The following is an 18,056-nucleotide window of genomic DNA, read 5'->3' as shown; positions in this document are numbered from 1 at the left end:
TTGGTAAAACATGCAAATCCTTCTTCTCGTTGCACATCTGTATGAAGGTGCCAAGGGGTGAGGCATACCAATTTGCTCTGTCGATCAATGCCTCCCATCGCTACCTATGACATGCAAGGTGGATCCTGCTTAAATATCATCATGTACACCAGGGTGAAGAAGTGGTATGATAATTGTATGATAACTTCACGGAAGCTGCATTCGGAGACAAACCTGCAATAAGTGTGCATAGAGGTTTCTGAAGGTCTCCATGCCCAACCCAAGCCTGGTAACTGCTGAAGGGCATATATTGCATCCAGTGTGTAAGTGGACATATATATCTTTTCTTGTTGACCCTTGGGTGGAGGTCGGGCTTCTGTTACCTGTTCCCTCAACCTGAGAGCCAACATATCGAACCATTTTCAAGGTCTTCCTTCGCTCACTAGTTGATCCAACACAATCACCCAACTCTACAGGAAGGTCTTTATGCTCTCTTAGCCATATAAGAGGTATGAAAATATGAACAAGTGTTGATATGCCTTCCGTAGTATCTTTGTATTGTAAACCTAGTTGGGTTTTGTCATAAAATTGGATGGCTCTTTCACCCAGATTTTTAAGATATCTCTTGATTTTCCACTGCTATTGGGTCTGGATGTATCCATCATGATCACCGACTGTGGAAAGTGATACATCCCCTAAAATTCCTTTGCCCTGAAGGTAGATAGTCATGTTCCTCTGACACTGCTCAACACCATTGTCTCTAGATCAATATGAGAGACAATCTAGTGGATCATGTCGACGCATGGAAATGTGGGATACCTACATGCAATCTGGTACAAGCCAGACTTGTGTATGTTGACATAGACCCTAGGATCTTCCATATTTTCCTAAAATGTGCCTGAAAAGGTGTCATTGATGTCCTTCCATTTCATCTTGATATCCTTGTCTATGAACATCTTAGTGTCTTCATAAATAGGCAAGCTCATAGACAATTTCTCAACTACATCGTCAGTTGCACTCTCAACGGTGTCCTTTGACCCTTCTCTTTTGGAGGAAATTATATATGTACTAATGAGAGGCAAAAAAACACCTCTAATACCTGGAGACAAAGAAACACTCATGGAAATCAATCTGTCAGTTGAAAACCAAAAGCAACTTGAGGACTAACATGCAACACACCTAGGTGACTGACTGGGAAGATTGCACAATTTTCATGGGAGGCTGGGAGACTGATTGCCAAAACTACGCAAAGCACAATCTAGATTATCAGTGGGCTGACTGAATGCTGAAAATTTGCATTGCACAATCCATCATGACCTAATGTGGACTGAAACTGCGCAATGTGTAGTTTCAATGAGCAATCACTGCAACCAGCAAATTGCATTTGCGTAATTTCTACGGCCAGCAAGGCACTGCCTTTCAAAATTGCACAGAGCAAGACTGGAGGCCAGCATTGGACCATATTTGTGCAATTTCTGGGAGGAAGGCAGAGCCTTCACTCTCATAAATGTGCATTGCAAGCCGGGAAAGGAAAGGTCCGAGCCAAGGTAGCCCAGACTTGCCAACGGGCAACTGAAAACATGAAAAGTCTGAATGCATGGTGAAGCTGAGTGAAAACAAGGGTGAATTATCATGCATGCAAACAGTGAGTGTAAGATTCAGAAAACGGCAATACAAGTGAGTGTGTGAAGTGATTCGCTACAACGACGATCGTCAATGCAGAAACAGTGTCATGCATGCGACAACAGTGAGATGCAATGAAAAACTTGAAACAGTGCTTCTACAAGCTAATATCCATTAAAATGACAGCAAGCATTCATTGAATGCAAGCAAACAACACTCATACAAACTGAAATATAAAAAGCGATAAAAAAGCAACAAAAGACGTGAAAAGCGGACTTACCCAAAAAAAAGAGTAGTTGAATCTGTCGAATGCTCCTAGATGCGATGTGGGATGTTAAAGCTCCAAGATCTATCAATTCTCTATTCATATAGTCTATATTCATATAGCAAAAGTATGCATCCATGACATCAACATATGCACAAGTGCAGCTGGATGCACACACTTCCCAATAGCTGAACATTTAAGCTAATTGAATGCATGTTGTAGAGCTCCAAGATCGATGTGAAGAATGAGCTCAGAAGTGTCGAATAAATAAGTTTGATAAGATCGATGCTTATGATGCGCATGCCATAATTATAGGAAAAAGCGACACTTGGCAGGAGGTTTCTAAAACGACTTTTGTGTAACCTCCAACTGCAAAAAATGGATCCCTAAAACCTATGGATTCTTTTTACTTTTTTGTTTTTTTAATTTTTTAGGAAAAGCAGCTCATACCTGCAAATCAAGATTACTCAGTCTTGGAGGGGATCGGTCAACTTGGGTGAGCATGCAACAATTTGCAAGCCTTGGAATGACTTTTGCGCAGTTTCTAGACTGAGCAAGTCTGGTTGTCCCTTAGGCATTACACAATTTTTGGACTAAAGCCTTGGCTGTCAATCAGAATTGCGCAATTTTTTAGAGGAAGCCCAATGATGGGCTGCATTTTGCAATTTCCAAAGGGAAGGGTGTCTGATTGTTCTGCGCATTTTTGAAGAGAAGCAGGCAGCCCAAATGGATTGTGCAATTTCTAGAGGGAAGGTTGGTTCCCTTCCATAATTGCACAATTTTCTAGGTGAACCTCACAACCAAAAACTAACCAAGTTCCAGAATGTCAGCCTGCAGGTGGGAGGCAAACAAGTTGTCACACACAAGATGGTAAGCCACTGAAACTCAATTGAAGCATAAGTACTTGGACAGTGTAAGACACGCTGCTAGGTATGGTTGGTAGGGAGGCTCCAAAACGAAGCTAAGGCAAAATTTTGGAGGGTAGTTGTATCCGATACAATAGATTGCTATATTAACATCAATATAGTCATCATTTTCTAAAAATTCCTTAATTTTATCCTTGTACAATCTAAAAAGGGTGAGAGATATGGAGAACACTTAAAATGAATATTATAATTATTATATATTTATTATTCATTATTATATTTTATTTTCGCATTAATCCTAATGTAGCTTTGAGTTTTTCAATAACTTATCACAAGCATAATTAAAGGATTTTCTAAAGTCAAAACCAAAAAATAACAAATCAAATCAAATGAGATCTTATTGGTGTCTTAAATGTTCATTAGTAATTCTAATGTCAACAAGGTAAGTGATTCTCTTATGTTGTTAGGTAAGTGATTCTCTTATGTTGTTTTCAAAATTATGTTTATTAGTTTGATAATTGGTTGCATTAATTTGGTTTTTAGTTTTAATAAATAGAAAATTAAGCTTCCATTAACATAAAAATGAAAATTTTATTTACAATTTAATTAAAATATATATTTGATATGAACATAATAATTAGCTTTTTAATAAAATTAGGTTTATTATAAATGATTAAAAAGAATGATTGTTATTTTTCACATCCATATTAAATTTCCACAAATAACATAATAAATTTATATTAAATATATTGTTATAATAACTTAAAACTTTATTATTAACTAATATTAATCCCTCGCCTTTTCTATAAACTAAAGTGTAAGATGCTTCCAAATTTTAAGATCTCAAATTGGTATACTTCATTATCATTATAATTTATTTTTATTAAACATTTAATGTGAGAACTTATATAAATGATGTTATCCTAAAATATTTTAAATTCTCCTTTACATATGTGTAGATTCCTCTTTGAATTTTGTTCTTATATATATTAAGCGCTTGGAAAATTTAACATCGTAAGATCTATTAAACTCATTAGAAGTGGTTGTAATATCTTTTTTTGCATTTTTTACGCTTAAGTTGTTTTTCTTTGAAATCAACTCCCCACTTTGTCTACATGTCATCATTGTGAATCGTAAGATTATATGTTAAACGATTAAGTAAAATTCAACCTTTCGATCAAGGAAAAGTAGTTACTAATTGGTTGATGCCCATGTTCCTTGTGTCGACTCTCTACACTCTCTGCAGCTGCAACCGCTTCAACCATCGTGCCTGGTATCAAACGGCTTCACTGTCACATGTGAAAAGAGTGTGATCGACTGCTTGCCAGTTTCAGGGTTTATGTGTTCAACCGGTCAATATGGGTTGAACCTACCTATCCAATTTGGATATCTAGCAAGGCCCATGTAAAATATCTCTCTCAATCATATTGGAAAGAAGATTAGAAGGAATGTGAACCAAGGAAAAGTATTCTATTTTGTTTGAATGAATAGTCAGTAGCATCTCCCAATGTCTGTCTAATGGCCGGTGGCTGGTATTTGAATTGAGAAGCTCGAGGGCCTGCCAACTAGGTGTCACCGGATCATAATAATTTTTCCCAAGAGGTAATTCGGTAGTGCCCCCAACCCATTTTTTTTCTTTGCAATATGGTACAATGCAGTTCTTAATTGATTTTTCCGAAAGAGGGATTGGGCGTGGCAATGGCCAGGTATGGGGAGAAGAGCAGTTACCTAGTTCTGAAGGACATCAACAACGCCACTGGGGCTTGGGACATGCACGGCTTTGATTGTTGGATAGAAATTAATTCTATTTGATGTGTTTCGTGTTGTTAAGAAAAGATCAAAGCGGGTTATGGTGGAAAGCTGTTCAATGACTAAAATATAAAAGCGAGATATGGTGGAAAGTTGTTCAGCAATGCAAGTGAGCCGAATGGGAGGAAATTCCCTACTTATTCCTGCATCAGGAAGCAAAATGTACTTTTACTTAATCACCCATATTTCATGAAACAAGGGCTTAGGAAGCCCTTTCAAGGCCTTATTCTCAAATGAAAGAAGAATTCACATTCAAATAGGACCTTTACACGCCTTACAGTATTCACCCAGAATGTGACTTTCAAGGCCTTACTTGGAGCCATGCCTTGCAATGCAAGTATTCCCCGCCTCCTTTTCTTGATGGCCTAAAGTATGGAATATAAGGAGATGATTGTCCTAACAGTAACCTCTGCTAACTTCTTAGCAAATTGTTCCTCCATTTGTGGGTGAGGTCTAGGGTCATAGCTTGAATGTATTAACAAATGCAAGCTTCATTTGAAGGTGTTGATTGACTGAAACAAGTCCTACAGACCAGGCCCCTTATGGATATGGAATTCAATCTCTTTGATCCGAATAATATGTCCGTGATGTTATACCATTCTATTGGTATCTTTGGAGAGATTGAATGCAGTGGAAGAGCGCATGCCATGGGCTTGGCCCAGATAGGATAACTTAGTGATCATCGGGGTTTCCATGGCTCTGTGTCGATATCGTGTGTTGCATGCAAGGGTTACCACTAGTGCTTACTTGCTAAGTAAAGTATGATCAATAATTATTTTATATTGAAATTTGAAATTAATAAATTAAATAAACATATATATATAAATAAATAAAAACAAATTTGGGAAAATAGTGGACTCCTAGGCTTGCATGGAAGCCACATGTGTCCCCTTTTCTTCTTTTGTAAATGATACTTAACCATCCTTCTTGTCTCAGTGCGTTGGCCCCAATGGATCAACACTACACCGTCTTCCCGCAGTGGATGGATTTGTTCTCACTTTAGCATAATAAAAAATAAATTGAAGAGGGGTGGAGTAACTAGGTAAAGAGCCTACCTATTTCAGGTCGTCTTTGCTTGAGGAATTATAATACAAAATAAATTGAATAGCAGTGGAGTAACTAGGAAAAGAGCCTACCTATTTCAAGTCTTTGCTTGAGGAAGTGGCAACTAGGGTTCAACCCTAGAAAATCGGGGTACTTCTACCTGGTTTGACTAACCACCTTTCTATTTTGGGATTTTTCAAGCTTCATGTAGTCATTTATCTTCCAGGTTTTTTTTTTTTATCTGAATTTCTAAGAGTAACATTTAATGTTTTAAAAAACGAAGAAGTTCTTGTATTAATATTTTTTTATGGCCAGTGATTCTTGAAATATCAATTGTTCAATTTGGAATATTCCATGTTTTTCTTATCAATATTGTGTTTTTCTTATCAACAATGCTTATCTTTAGGACGTTTGAACCGCTCAAATGGGTGAGATTCTGGACACTGAAATTTTACAAAAATATGTATCGTGTTAAACAATAAAAGCAAACAGTCTTAGGTTTTCTATGGCCCTCTCTCCTACAAGAATTGAAAATTTTGAAGAACTTCTTCAAGATGTAACATAGTTTTTAATAGTGCAAAACATTTCCTGTAAACAAAATAAAATAAGAAACAAAACAGAATAAGAAGCAGCCAAGACCTCCATTTCATGGTCTTGAGCATTGTTACTTTATGTCCTTTGCTTCCACATGGTATCTCAACAACCCATCCTTGAAATCTCTTCTTCACGTAGTGTTTGAATCTCATGATATATACCAAACTGGACTATTCAGTGGCTTTTCAAACCCACAAATTGTGATTATGAATATTTGCATAAAAGAACTATTTGACCCTTAAACTAACTATTAATATATAAATGCGTCAGAAATGTAAATACTACCATAGCCATCTACATTCCCCAACACTACAAATTCGGACCCCAAATTTCTTTGTAAATCCTTCATAAAATTAGGAACTATGGTCTATGAGCACATATCTTGTACCATAGCCATCTGCATTCCCCAACACTTCAAATTTTGACCCCAAATTTCTTTGTAAATCCTTCATAAAATTAGGAACTATGGTCTATGAGCACATATCTTGTTGAATCAATCACCATGTAAATAACTAAAACTCCCCAAAACGTGGTTAACACAATGGTGTAGTTAACGATTGGGTATTTGGGATTGGATTTTCATTATCCACTTGTAAACGTGATTCATAGCCATCATAATAATTCACAAAATAAAATTATATACACAATTAAAACTGATGCAAAACTCCCACCATCTACTATCTACTATAATTAGTAGACCTCATCAATCATTACCATTCATTTATTTTCCAGTTATTTTTTTTTAATATGAAATTTTCAGAGTAATATTTCTTCGTTTACAAAAACAAAAAAGTTATTGTATTAAGATCTTTTTTGGTCAGTCATTTTTCATAAAAGACGGAAAAAAAAACGGTGTATGAGAATATGTTTTGCAATATCAATGGTTAAATCTGGAATATTTCTTTGGGTTTTTCTTGTCAACAATGTTCATCTTGAGGAAGGATTGTTAAAAGGGGTGAAGGAATGATTATTTATCAAGCACATAGTGGAAGATAAATAAATATGAATATAGAGAAAGTTATTCACTTTTTATTTTTTTAATTAAATTGATTAATTACAAAAAAATGTTATATGGACAAGTGTCATATCAAATAGGTTATGGTTTTTAGGCATGTGGTATTGATAAGCCATGGTATTGTAATTACAAATTTAAAACTTTAACTACCTTATAAAATGGATTTCCCAAAATCCAATCACATTTCTAATATTTAAAACAAGTTAAAAAATATTAGTAAAATTATTTAATAAAATTGTTTTCTCCACTAAATTTAACAACATAATTCTACAATCATTTATTTCATTAAAAATGTTATTTTAATAATAATCATTTTTTTATTAAAAAAGTTACTTTAAAAATAATTTAAAATGTTACTTTAAAACAAATGGTGATTTTAGTAATGAATCCATCTTGCAATTATAATCCATGATATAACTATTATGCAAAATTTAAATTTGGAAGTTCTTTTCACAGACACACTGAATAAATAAAATTGCATATAGTTTTGAGTTCCATCTTCTCTCTTTCCTAGGCTCTTGCTTTATGGTGTTCCCATTGCAACATGTGGTGCAATTGCTAGTATATTTTCAATATACCAAGGATTTGAAGAGTGTTATATGTCTATAATGTGATGGTGCAATTGTCGTATATTTTCAATATACCAAGGGTTTGAAGAGTGTTATATGTCTATAATGTGAAAGTGTTATACGTTTATGAAGTGAAATTTTGAAAAGTATTAGAAAGATAAATTTAAAGTATTTTTTTATAATACATTCTTGACATATAATTATTTAATGATAAAGAATAATAAATTGCATTCAAACCATTTTTATTGATGATAGAATTTAAAATAAAATAAAACTTATTTTAAATTAATTTGATGTTATTTCTATAATCAATCAAATTAGAATAAACCTTTGTGAGCACACTTTGGTTTATATTGTTTAACATTTATGAAGATATCTATTAATATAGATGTTTTTAAAATGTCAATTAATACATGGGTAGGTCGTGCATTTTCAAAGAAAGTAAATTTCAATCCCCATTTCACTTATCATACAAAATTTAAAAATTCTATATTTCCAAGGTTATCTTACAAAATTTACAAATTCTATATTTGCAAGGTGTTTTAGAACTTGTTTATCATCCAATGATAAATATTCATTTTTTTCAATATTTACTTTTATGATTTTGAAAACCATATAAATATAATTTTAACCTTTTCATTTTGGGTTCATGTTTTATTTATAATAGACCAACTATCTTATTATTCCAAAATTCCCTATAACACCATGTTTTCCTTTATAATTAGTTATGGCATATATAAGAGAAGAAAGTAAGGCCACAAAAGAGAAACATAATGTATCAATGTATAAATATATAAGAGGATGAATAAAGTCAAGGGGGTGAATGCATTCATCCTCCACAAATACCAATATCCCAATATCAGATGCATCAGTAGTATTATATATACCATTAAGGTAGTCGGATAAAGGAGGTCATGTTACTATAAATTAGAGGTATTCAAACCAAAATTCCAAAGATATGAGTATGCACGATGTGAATAGATGAGTTGAAGTTGAGCATGGGAGACATTGTTTGATTATCAATTTTTGATGTATATTGTTGGATGGGCTAGTCAATGTATCAACTAAGTCGACATGTTGAGATCACCAACTAGACTCTTTAGTCGATAAGTAATTTGGTTCAATTCTTTATTGAAATCAACTTCCTTATTAGATCAACTAGCAAATTTATTTAGCTAGTTAAATCAGTGGAAATTATCAAGAGTTTACTACAAATATAGTTGTATCTCATAAGAATGTAAGAAGATGATCATTGTGGATTAAAGCAAGAGGCATTATTGTTGATATACCACTACTTGTGTTATCTATCTTTACTCTTTCTTAACTTAGTGTCTTCTTGGTATAAATATTCGCTGGGAACCAATGCATACTTTCACTACACTACAACCTTGGTTTTGTTTCCGGTATTTCCCTAGCCTAAGTCAATATACAATGCACACATAAATGTTTATTTTAGAAGAGATTCAAGAGTGTTCATAGAGATATAAATAACTATTTGAAGAATTATGCAAGGGGTGATCGACAATCATTGATAGAGGAAATGTCCTAATTATTTATAGAAACTGACAAGAAATTTATTGAGTTGATCTTTGTAGGACTGAAAAATCATATCAATCAAACTTCTAATGTGTTTCCCGGTAACTGATGCATGGTTGATGTCCAAAATCATTAATGAGGGAAGAAAAAATATACACAAGTGGGTTAAGCATATTCTTCAATATTATTGTGAAGAACATGTGGTTTAAGGTCACACCTTGGTCGATAAGATCAGTGAAAAATTCCATACCAACTTACACAATTCCATATTTGTTACACAAGTTCCTCCTAAACAAAGGCATTGGCCACATTGTAGAGTATTGAGCCCTAGTGCATGAACCAGTTCATATAAATGATCAAGAAAGGAAAAGTGGGGAAAATTCTTGGAAGCCCATTGTAGAAATACAAAATATGTGTGGGACTATATTCTAAGTAAATAATCATGTTTATGTCCCACCCTGCCACTGACCAAGAGTAATTCAAGGCTAAAAATGAGGGGGTAATCGTATGTGAGATACTTCTAACAAGATAAAAATTCATTTAGACTTGAGGAACTAGTATGAAAAGAAGTGTTACGACAAAAAAGACTTAAAAGTACACACTCGATGAAGAGTGTCTTAAAGCAATGCAACACCAAAAACATTATTACAAATTGACCATCAATTTTCAAAACATAAAAAGGGGAAAATGTTATAATAAAGCATAGGAGATGCATGATGTAAGAATGTTGAATTCGTCAATTTGAACATAAAGCTTAGAGTGGCAGGTTGTTGGAACATGTAACTTATCTAATAATGTCGAAGAACGTCTAGAGTGGGTAGCCTTAGCTTAATGACTCTATAAAGGAATGAAATTCTCCATCTTAGTTTCATCCCAAGAAGGAAAGTTGACCATATGGAAGTTAACAACTCTAGACCTAAAATAATATAGTCTCATCTATTGAATATAAAAATTCCTAGAATATAAGAATTTCTTAATCAAAGGTGTTATCAACCAATTTTAATCCCTAGGGTTAGTATTCCCAAGACACTATGTTGGTTGACCTTTTGATAGGCCTCAGGCCTTATTTTTTCCAGTCAGGACACACGGTCACATGGATGATGGCTTATGCAGGCAACTAGAGCCTTCTAATCGCTTGCACCATTTCTTATGCATGCGACTGCATCCTAGTTTTCCTTGTTTTTTGCATGCGACCGGGGAATACTTCTATATTTTTGTGTTTCCTAGGAGATCATTTCGACTCATCACCTATTCAAGCTAGCTAGGACTTATCATTGAGAAGCTTCCATAACTTCTCGTCATTCTGAGAGCATGCATTCATCCTCCTAGGAGCTCTCCTCACCTTATTTATGATGGACCATCTAAGAGGGTCAGGCTAGCTACAGTTCTAGTGATTAAGCTTGAGTATTGACATCATATTATGTAGACAGAGACAAAGTTTTAGAGTGATTCCTTGAGGCTTATGTTGCTAGAGTCTTTGTTCTTCATGGATCTTTTCCTGTTGTAGTGGGGAGACTTTGTCGTATTTTAGAGAGGCGACCTGGGTGAAGGTATACTTGTATTTTTATTATGGATTAATAGAAATCTATGTTCCTTCCCTATATTTACATGTTTGAAGCAGTGATATATGTTAATTTTATGATGTTTTGAGTTGATGATCTGTCGAGGAAGATCACTTGTCGTCCTTGAGTGTTTGTAGTTGCATGTAAGTGTTGAGATCGAGTGCAGATTGTTGGAAACAATGACAATATTGAGGAGGGGTGAATCAATATTAAGTCTACTTTTAGATTTTTAAGCCTACTTACTTTTCTTATTCAAGCTTGGAACCCATCCATATAATCAACAGCAATATGTGATATGGAAGCAACATTAACTCAACATACAAGCATACACACCATGAGCATCAGACATAAGGTTTTACGTGGAAACCCTTTCGGGAAAACCACCAAAGATTCTTGTTTTTATTGATGTAAATAAGAGCACCCACTCACAGGGAGCACCAACTCCCTTTGATTGTTTACTAGCATTGACTAGCAGGAAGCACCAACTCCCTCTTTTTGTAGACACACGTCCAGCTTACCATAAGCACCATGTGAGGCACTGACCTCATGGATTTTTTGCAAGCACCAACTTGCACCTCCATGTATTTTTGCAAGCCAACTTGCAGGAGACACCAACCCCCGAGCCTTCTCAAGCACCCACTAGAGATGGAAGCACCAACTGCCTATATCCAGAAACCAACCCATGCTCAAATAGGAATTGAATGTTCTTTGTAGTTTGGTAGCCACTCTACCTGATAACAGATTGTTCTCTCTACTCACATTGCTCACTCTACAGCAGCCCATTGATCTACTCAAAAAAAAATCACCCATCGCAGTCCACACAACTTTGTTCTCTACTCTTCATCAGCAGTGACTCAACTCTCGACCTCTTTCTCTCTATAGCACAGGCTTAGATCTCAACCTTGTTTCTCTGCACAGGCACCTTCGTCCTTCCTCGCAACATAAGCACTTTCTACCTTTCTTACACAGCATAGACAGCTTCCGCCTCGCTGACAACGAACAGCAAACTTCTACCTTGCGTACACAGTGCACAAACTACTTTTGGCCTTACACACAGTTGTTCAACTCTCGAGTTCTCTTACCTCCACATAGGCACTCTTAGCCTTTCTCTGCAAAATTGATTCTCACTCAGCCTTACACAACAGTGCACAGACATGAAACTTTTCCACTTATCTCTCTTGAAACTATGCTACTTTCCCCCACATTTCTCATCTAATCTTGTGGGTTTTGTTCCTCTAATGCCCCTCGAAAGATGTTGCCACTATGTTCAGTATTCACACTATGCGAGTGTACCTCAGCATCGCCCTTCATTTTGTTGTTGCATCTAACTTGGTCTTTTCCACTGCATTAACCATGAGAATGGGCACCTGACAGTTTCCCCATACTGAGAATGAATTCTCATTCCACCTGCATACTCCAACCAGGCATAGTCCTCTTTTTTAAAAACACTCCTATCACTAAGGATCTCCATTCTTATTCATGGTTTTGCATAGCTTGATTGTCCTTCGGCATGGCTTTTAGGCATGTCCTTCCTCACTAATATTGTGTCTCTTGTCAGTTTGTGTCACAGTGCTGAAACAGTGATCATCCTTGTAGTCCTTCATCACCTGACTGCGTGGAGCTCCATGATGAGAAATTAATTCTCAGATGACCTGCACACTCCTTCATGAGTCCCATACGTTTGTTTAACTCACTGAATACATGCATCAGAGCACAAGAATACTTTGTCTCAACTCAAGGAGGACCCAACACTCTTTCCTTAAGATTGTGGTCCTTGCTTCCTTGACCCAATGATATTTAATAGTCACCATTACCTCTAATACCAACTCCTTTGTTTCTGCATTCAACTCGCGGTTTTCGACCCATACGCCTTTAAATCTTTGTACTGCATTATCGAACAAATTTCACTTCACAATAATGCAATGTTCTTATTGGGGGCCAATCTTCCTTTTCTACCACTCTATGTGCTTGGCTCTATGGTTTAAATGACCAAGAACCTACCCAATATCGGAAGCTCCCTCCATTGGAACTTTTCAATAACCAATTTTTATAAAGTTTCAATATCCTAATCCTCATATTATCGAGTTCGTTTTGCGTAGCCCTTACAGTGCTTCTCATCATAGAACCGTTGATTGTGACCTACCACTTCGCATTAAGGTGCTAAGCCTTCATACTCTGCCATGGGTATTTCTCCCTTTGCTAGTAGCTCTACGCCCTTGGTCCATTGAGCTCTTATGACCATGTGCCAGCCCATATCGGAATCCCTCTATATCGAAGCTTTTCAACACTTGATCTGTTATAGAGTTCTGATATCTTCAATCCTTCGATCGTTGAATTTCAATTGACGTCATCACTACCACGTGGAAACTCCTTAGAGGTAACACATGTCACCCAGTTGTTAGCGCTTGAAATTTCACCTCAGGCTGAGAAAGGTAAACCTCAAGGCAACATCAAACCATTTAGCCTCGTAGCTAGCCCTACGGGGCAGGAGAAGGCTCTCTCCGGTCTATCTCGGTAAAATCTTCAATAGATGATATGACCAATAGGGTAAGACTTATTTTAGGCTAGTAAACTTATCAAAAAGGTTGATTTGGGGTTTTTTGGGTTTTTGGTGGCAAATTGAGGAGAGGGCAATTTTGGGTGCGGGGATTGGACACAGTTTCTACAGGGGGTTTTTTGGGGCGAGGTAGGAGACAGCGTTGATGCCTTTAACTGAGGTGGATGGTCAGGAATGAAAGATGAAGAGCTAAAGAGAGCAAACAATAACTTTGAATTCTCTTTAGACAGAAGAAAACATTGAAATTAAACAAACTTAAAAGCAGAGCATGGCAGGCATGAATTCTTACTTTAACACTTCATTTGTTTAATGTGCAGAAGTAAAAGAAAGGAAATGAATCACATAACAAGCTTACAAGTACATTGAGAAACACACCATCAACACATGAGTCCACAAGAATCCCAAAGAGGACTGCAAAACCCTGGTCTTCCTTAGCCAAAAATTGCAGAGATACAGTGAAAATATACAATGATAGCTTCTCCCTCAAGAGTCCAACCTTCCAACCTCTGAAAATGATTAAGAAAATACATAATATAGGCAAGCCAACCTCTTCCCTTGCCTCTAGGGGTCGAGCTCATCCTTCTAGGAGCTGTTTCAACTAATTCTAAATTGAGCACTAAAATCTAGGCAGTCAAAACAACTTGCCTCTATAAGCTTGGAAACCAGTTCATACATTCAATTTTTACCCTTTACATGAATAAATCTTCTAGAAGTGTTAAACAAGAGTAAAAATATCTAAAAATTGTCACAATTACATCCAAGAGGACCATCATTAACCTCAAAAAGCCAAAAAGAGTCAAATCTGCGTTTTCTGGGCTGAACAAGTCAATTCTGGCAAAATCTGCTCAACGGGTCGCGCACATTTCCTCAACGGGTCGCGCAATGTGGAGCTCTGTTTGGAGGCCTTCCTGGTGTCAGAATTGGGTGCAGGATAGCTCGTTGGAAAGATATCTGAGTCTACTTTCCAACCCAATTGGAATTTTTGGATTTGGAGGTCATTTGCCCAGTCAAAGGTCAATTCTCCGAAGACTGCTTCTGCAACTCAAAAAAGGGGCAGAAAGTCAATTTTTGCATGTAGTTTGACCTTCTGTAGAACCAAAACTCCATAAAACCTCAAGTACATCCATGGGAATATGTAACTTTGCATAAAAAATCAGGAAATGCTGAGTTTTTGTGAAAAGGAGTTGCCATGACAAAGGGTCTCACTGGGGGTGAGACCCGTTGAGGAGCTAAAACCTGTAAATTTCCAAAAATTGCCAAAATTACCCAAAACTTTCAGAATTTTTTGGGATTTGAGCTGTGGCTAGGCTAATGAGTTCCATGATCTTTGAGTGAAGCCTCAGCCAAGATATGGAGGGGATCGGGCCTCTTTCTCCTTTTTTGTGCCTTGGCCAAACTCCTTGGATCAAGCGATTGTAATTTTGGCATTTCTCTAAAACCATGACACCTGTGAAAAAAGTGAAGGAGGTTTTTCTTCTTTGGCATGTTATGGACAAAAACCTCTCTTAGTTTTCCAAAATTCATCTTTTATTTCTCTGAAACATCATTTGAGTGCAACTTGTCCCGATGTGTGAAACAAGGGATTTTGTCGAAATGGAGCGAAATGAAGGGGATAGGGGGCTTCTAAATTCTTGGGGAAATTTTTGGGAGTGGGGAGGGATGTTAGGAAGTAGGGGAGAGTGGAATCTCAGAGATTGAGTGAGGGGAAGGGGTCCAAAAGGGAAAAACACAGGCCAAACCTAGAAAATTGCCAGGTTGTAGCTAGAAACTAGGGTTTGTGCAAAAAATGAGGAATTTGGGGGATCTGAGTGTTGGGAAGTGTTTGATAAGGTACTTTAAGGATAGGGGAAGGTGTATGAACATCAGGATATGAGTTTTTCTGATTATTTAGCCGCCCAAGAGAAATTGCCTTCAAAACCCTAGGAGAGGGAAATGACCTTGCCTAGGCACAACTGAAGCATGAATAAGTTGTAAAAAGACTCATTAGACACTGAGATGATAATGAAAACCATATGAATGATGATAGACTCAGCTGAATGATGACATGGACTGCCATTTGGACAAATTTGAGAAGAGTGAAAGCAAACCCTAGACCTAATGCCTAGTGACCAAATTTTGCTTGAAGACTCACTGAAATGACAAAATTTGACCTTGACACTTCAAAATCACTTTGTAAGAGCACATTTTATCACTGGAGGAAGGCTGGAAAGACTGACACTAACACCAGTAATGGCCCAATAGACCACCCAATATGGTTTAATATTCCTGCCACATGTCCTGTCATACTGCCACGCCACGCTGACATCAACTGCCACTATACCTTATCAAAGCCAAATAGATGATGCCATGTGTCCTTATTGGAGCCAATCACATGCTTCCATGTGTCCTTCTAGAGGAGAGAGAAAAGAGCTTGCCCACCTTTGGTTTTCCAAGAAATCCTTTGTTACTCGTTTATCGACGTTCCTAATTGCTTTTAACGTTATCAGTGCTTCATCCATATCTCAACTTTTAAAAGGTTCTCACGTTCAGAAGTTCCAATTCTCTAATCGTCAATATGCTTGATATGCTGACCTTCGATCATTGATATGCTGATATGTTAGTCCACCGATCTTTGATATGCCGATATGTTGGACCGTCGATCTTCTGATCTCCTGATGTGTCGATACGATGACTTTTGATCGTCGATGCACCGATACACTGACCTCTAATCGTGGATGCGTCGATATGTTGACCTCCGATCATTGATTCGTCAATATGCTAACCTCCAATATTTTGATCTCTAATATGTTGAACCTTTGATTTTCCAGCCTTCTTAGGACTTCAAGTCCCTGATCATCGGAAGGCCATAAATTTTGAACTAGGAATCCATTTCTGGACTTCTGTATATCTTTGGAAATCTCTTCCAGAGAAATTTCCAATGGAGAGGGTTCGATGTAGTCTTTGAGGCCACCTTATACCTCTAACATGGCTCCATATATCTAACATTATTCTACTCCTTGACTCTCTAGACAACTATAATCACAACCACCAAGGTGATCCTCTGGATGAAACCTACAGCTACCATGGACTTCCATCTGGTCCATCACTATAATCATCATTTTATGCCTTCTTCAACAATCTTACTACTCTGATGATTATCTACATGAATCCTGCATCTACAATGAGATTCCTCTTGGGTCATCACTACCAACATCTATTACACCAAGCATCCAAGATAGTCTAGTTAACATCAATGCCAACACTCCTTCCAATAGTTAGGCAATGCTCCTACCAATAGTTAGGCAATGTCAAATGCCCAAAACATCTCCCCAACATGAATTTCGAAATCAAATCCAACACTTTTGCAGATGCCTTCACTAGGCCACTGGCCATCCAAACAATGCCAGTTGTCCAACAATGAAGCAAATCACTTGAGTGGAGCGTGAATATTTTTCTACAAATTCAAAACCCTTCATCGACCTCTAAGGAGGCCAGGTGCATGCTCTTTCCTTTATATCATCTAGGATCATTCATTTGCTACATGTATGAGCATCAGGTTGGGATTTCATTGTTTATCCGTCGGCCATTTTTCTCTTGTTGTCTGGTGATCTTATGTAGACAATAGATTGCAAAGCAATAGCTCCTTGCATGAAAATTTCATTGCAACAGGAGTGGTTCTTTCAATGAGAGAATTTTTGTTCCTTGTCCCCTTCATCTTGGTCTTTTTTTATTTCTCTCATATTCCAGTTTTCTGAGCTTCCCTGAATTTTTTTGACTCTTTGTGGCTATTTTCCAGTCTTATTTGCTTGAATATTCAATATTTTTCTCCGTTTGTGCATGCCTTTTATGGAATTTTTGGGTTTTTTCTCTATTCCCGAGTGTAACACTGATTTTTTTCGATTGTACCTTGTTGGTTGCAACCTTTATATTACAAGTCAACGATCGGTTGAAAGTTGCACGACTTATCCATGCGACCAGCCTTCTAGCCTGGAAAAATCTAACTTTCTCTCTGGAAATTTTTGTCTCTTATTTGGATCTATGTTGGCTTTCTGTCCATTCACTAGTTCAGGTCCAGATATGTCTTCTGGTGCCTGATTTTCTTGGATTAGATTCGTTTTGTTGAGAGATTTTTTTAACTTGTTTTGGCTCTTTACCATCTTGTTTCTTTTCAATCTCTTGGAGATCTGTTAGATCTATGTTTTTTGTTGCTACTAGTTGTTGATCTCTATTGGTCTAATCCATTTCTTATTGGTTTATTTGAGGTCTTCCATAGCTGGTGTCTTTCAACTCTCTCTTGAATATATTTTGGTGCTTTGGTTAAGGCTTGTGTTCTTGTCTCTAGATCTTAATTTCAGATCTGTTTGGATGCTTTTAGTAACTGCTTATATATGTTTCATATCCCACTTTTAGATCCTTTTGGCCTTTGTGTGGTTTTTTCACTTGTTTCTAAGTGATCTCTTCCTTCTCTTGTTTATTTTTGTCACAATTGGTGGTGTTGTGATTGATTGTGCAGTTGGCATCTAGAAAAAATTATTTGAGTGTGTTTCCATTGCTTCTTATTACCCTCGTTTAATCTTGTTTAGTCCTTCCTACCTATAGGGTCTTGTTTTAACCTTTGTAGAACATTGGCCTTTGTTGATCCATTGTGTTATAACCCT

This window comes from Pinus tabuliformis, chromosome 3_2, assembly GCF_031772625.1.
Source record: "Pinus tabuliformis cultivar Carrire ecotype Pingquan chromosome 3_2, CPIR1, whole genome shotgun sequence".
Classification (NCBI taxonomy): Eukaryota; Viridiplantae; Streptophyta; class Pinopsida; order Pinales; family Pinaceae; genus Pinus; species Pinus tabuliformis.
This window is presented reverse-complemented; position numbering follows the sequence as displayed.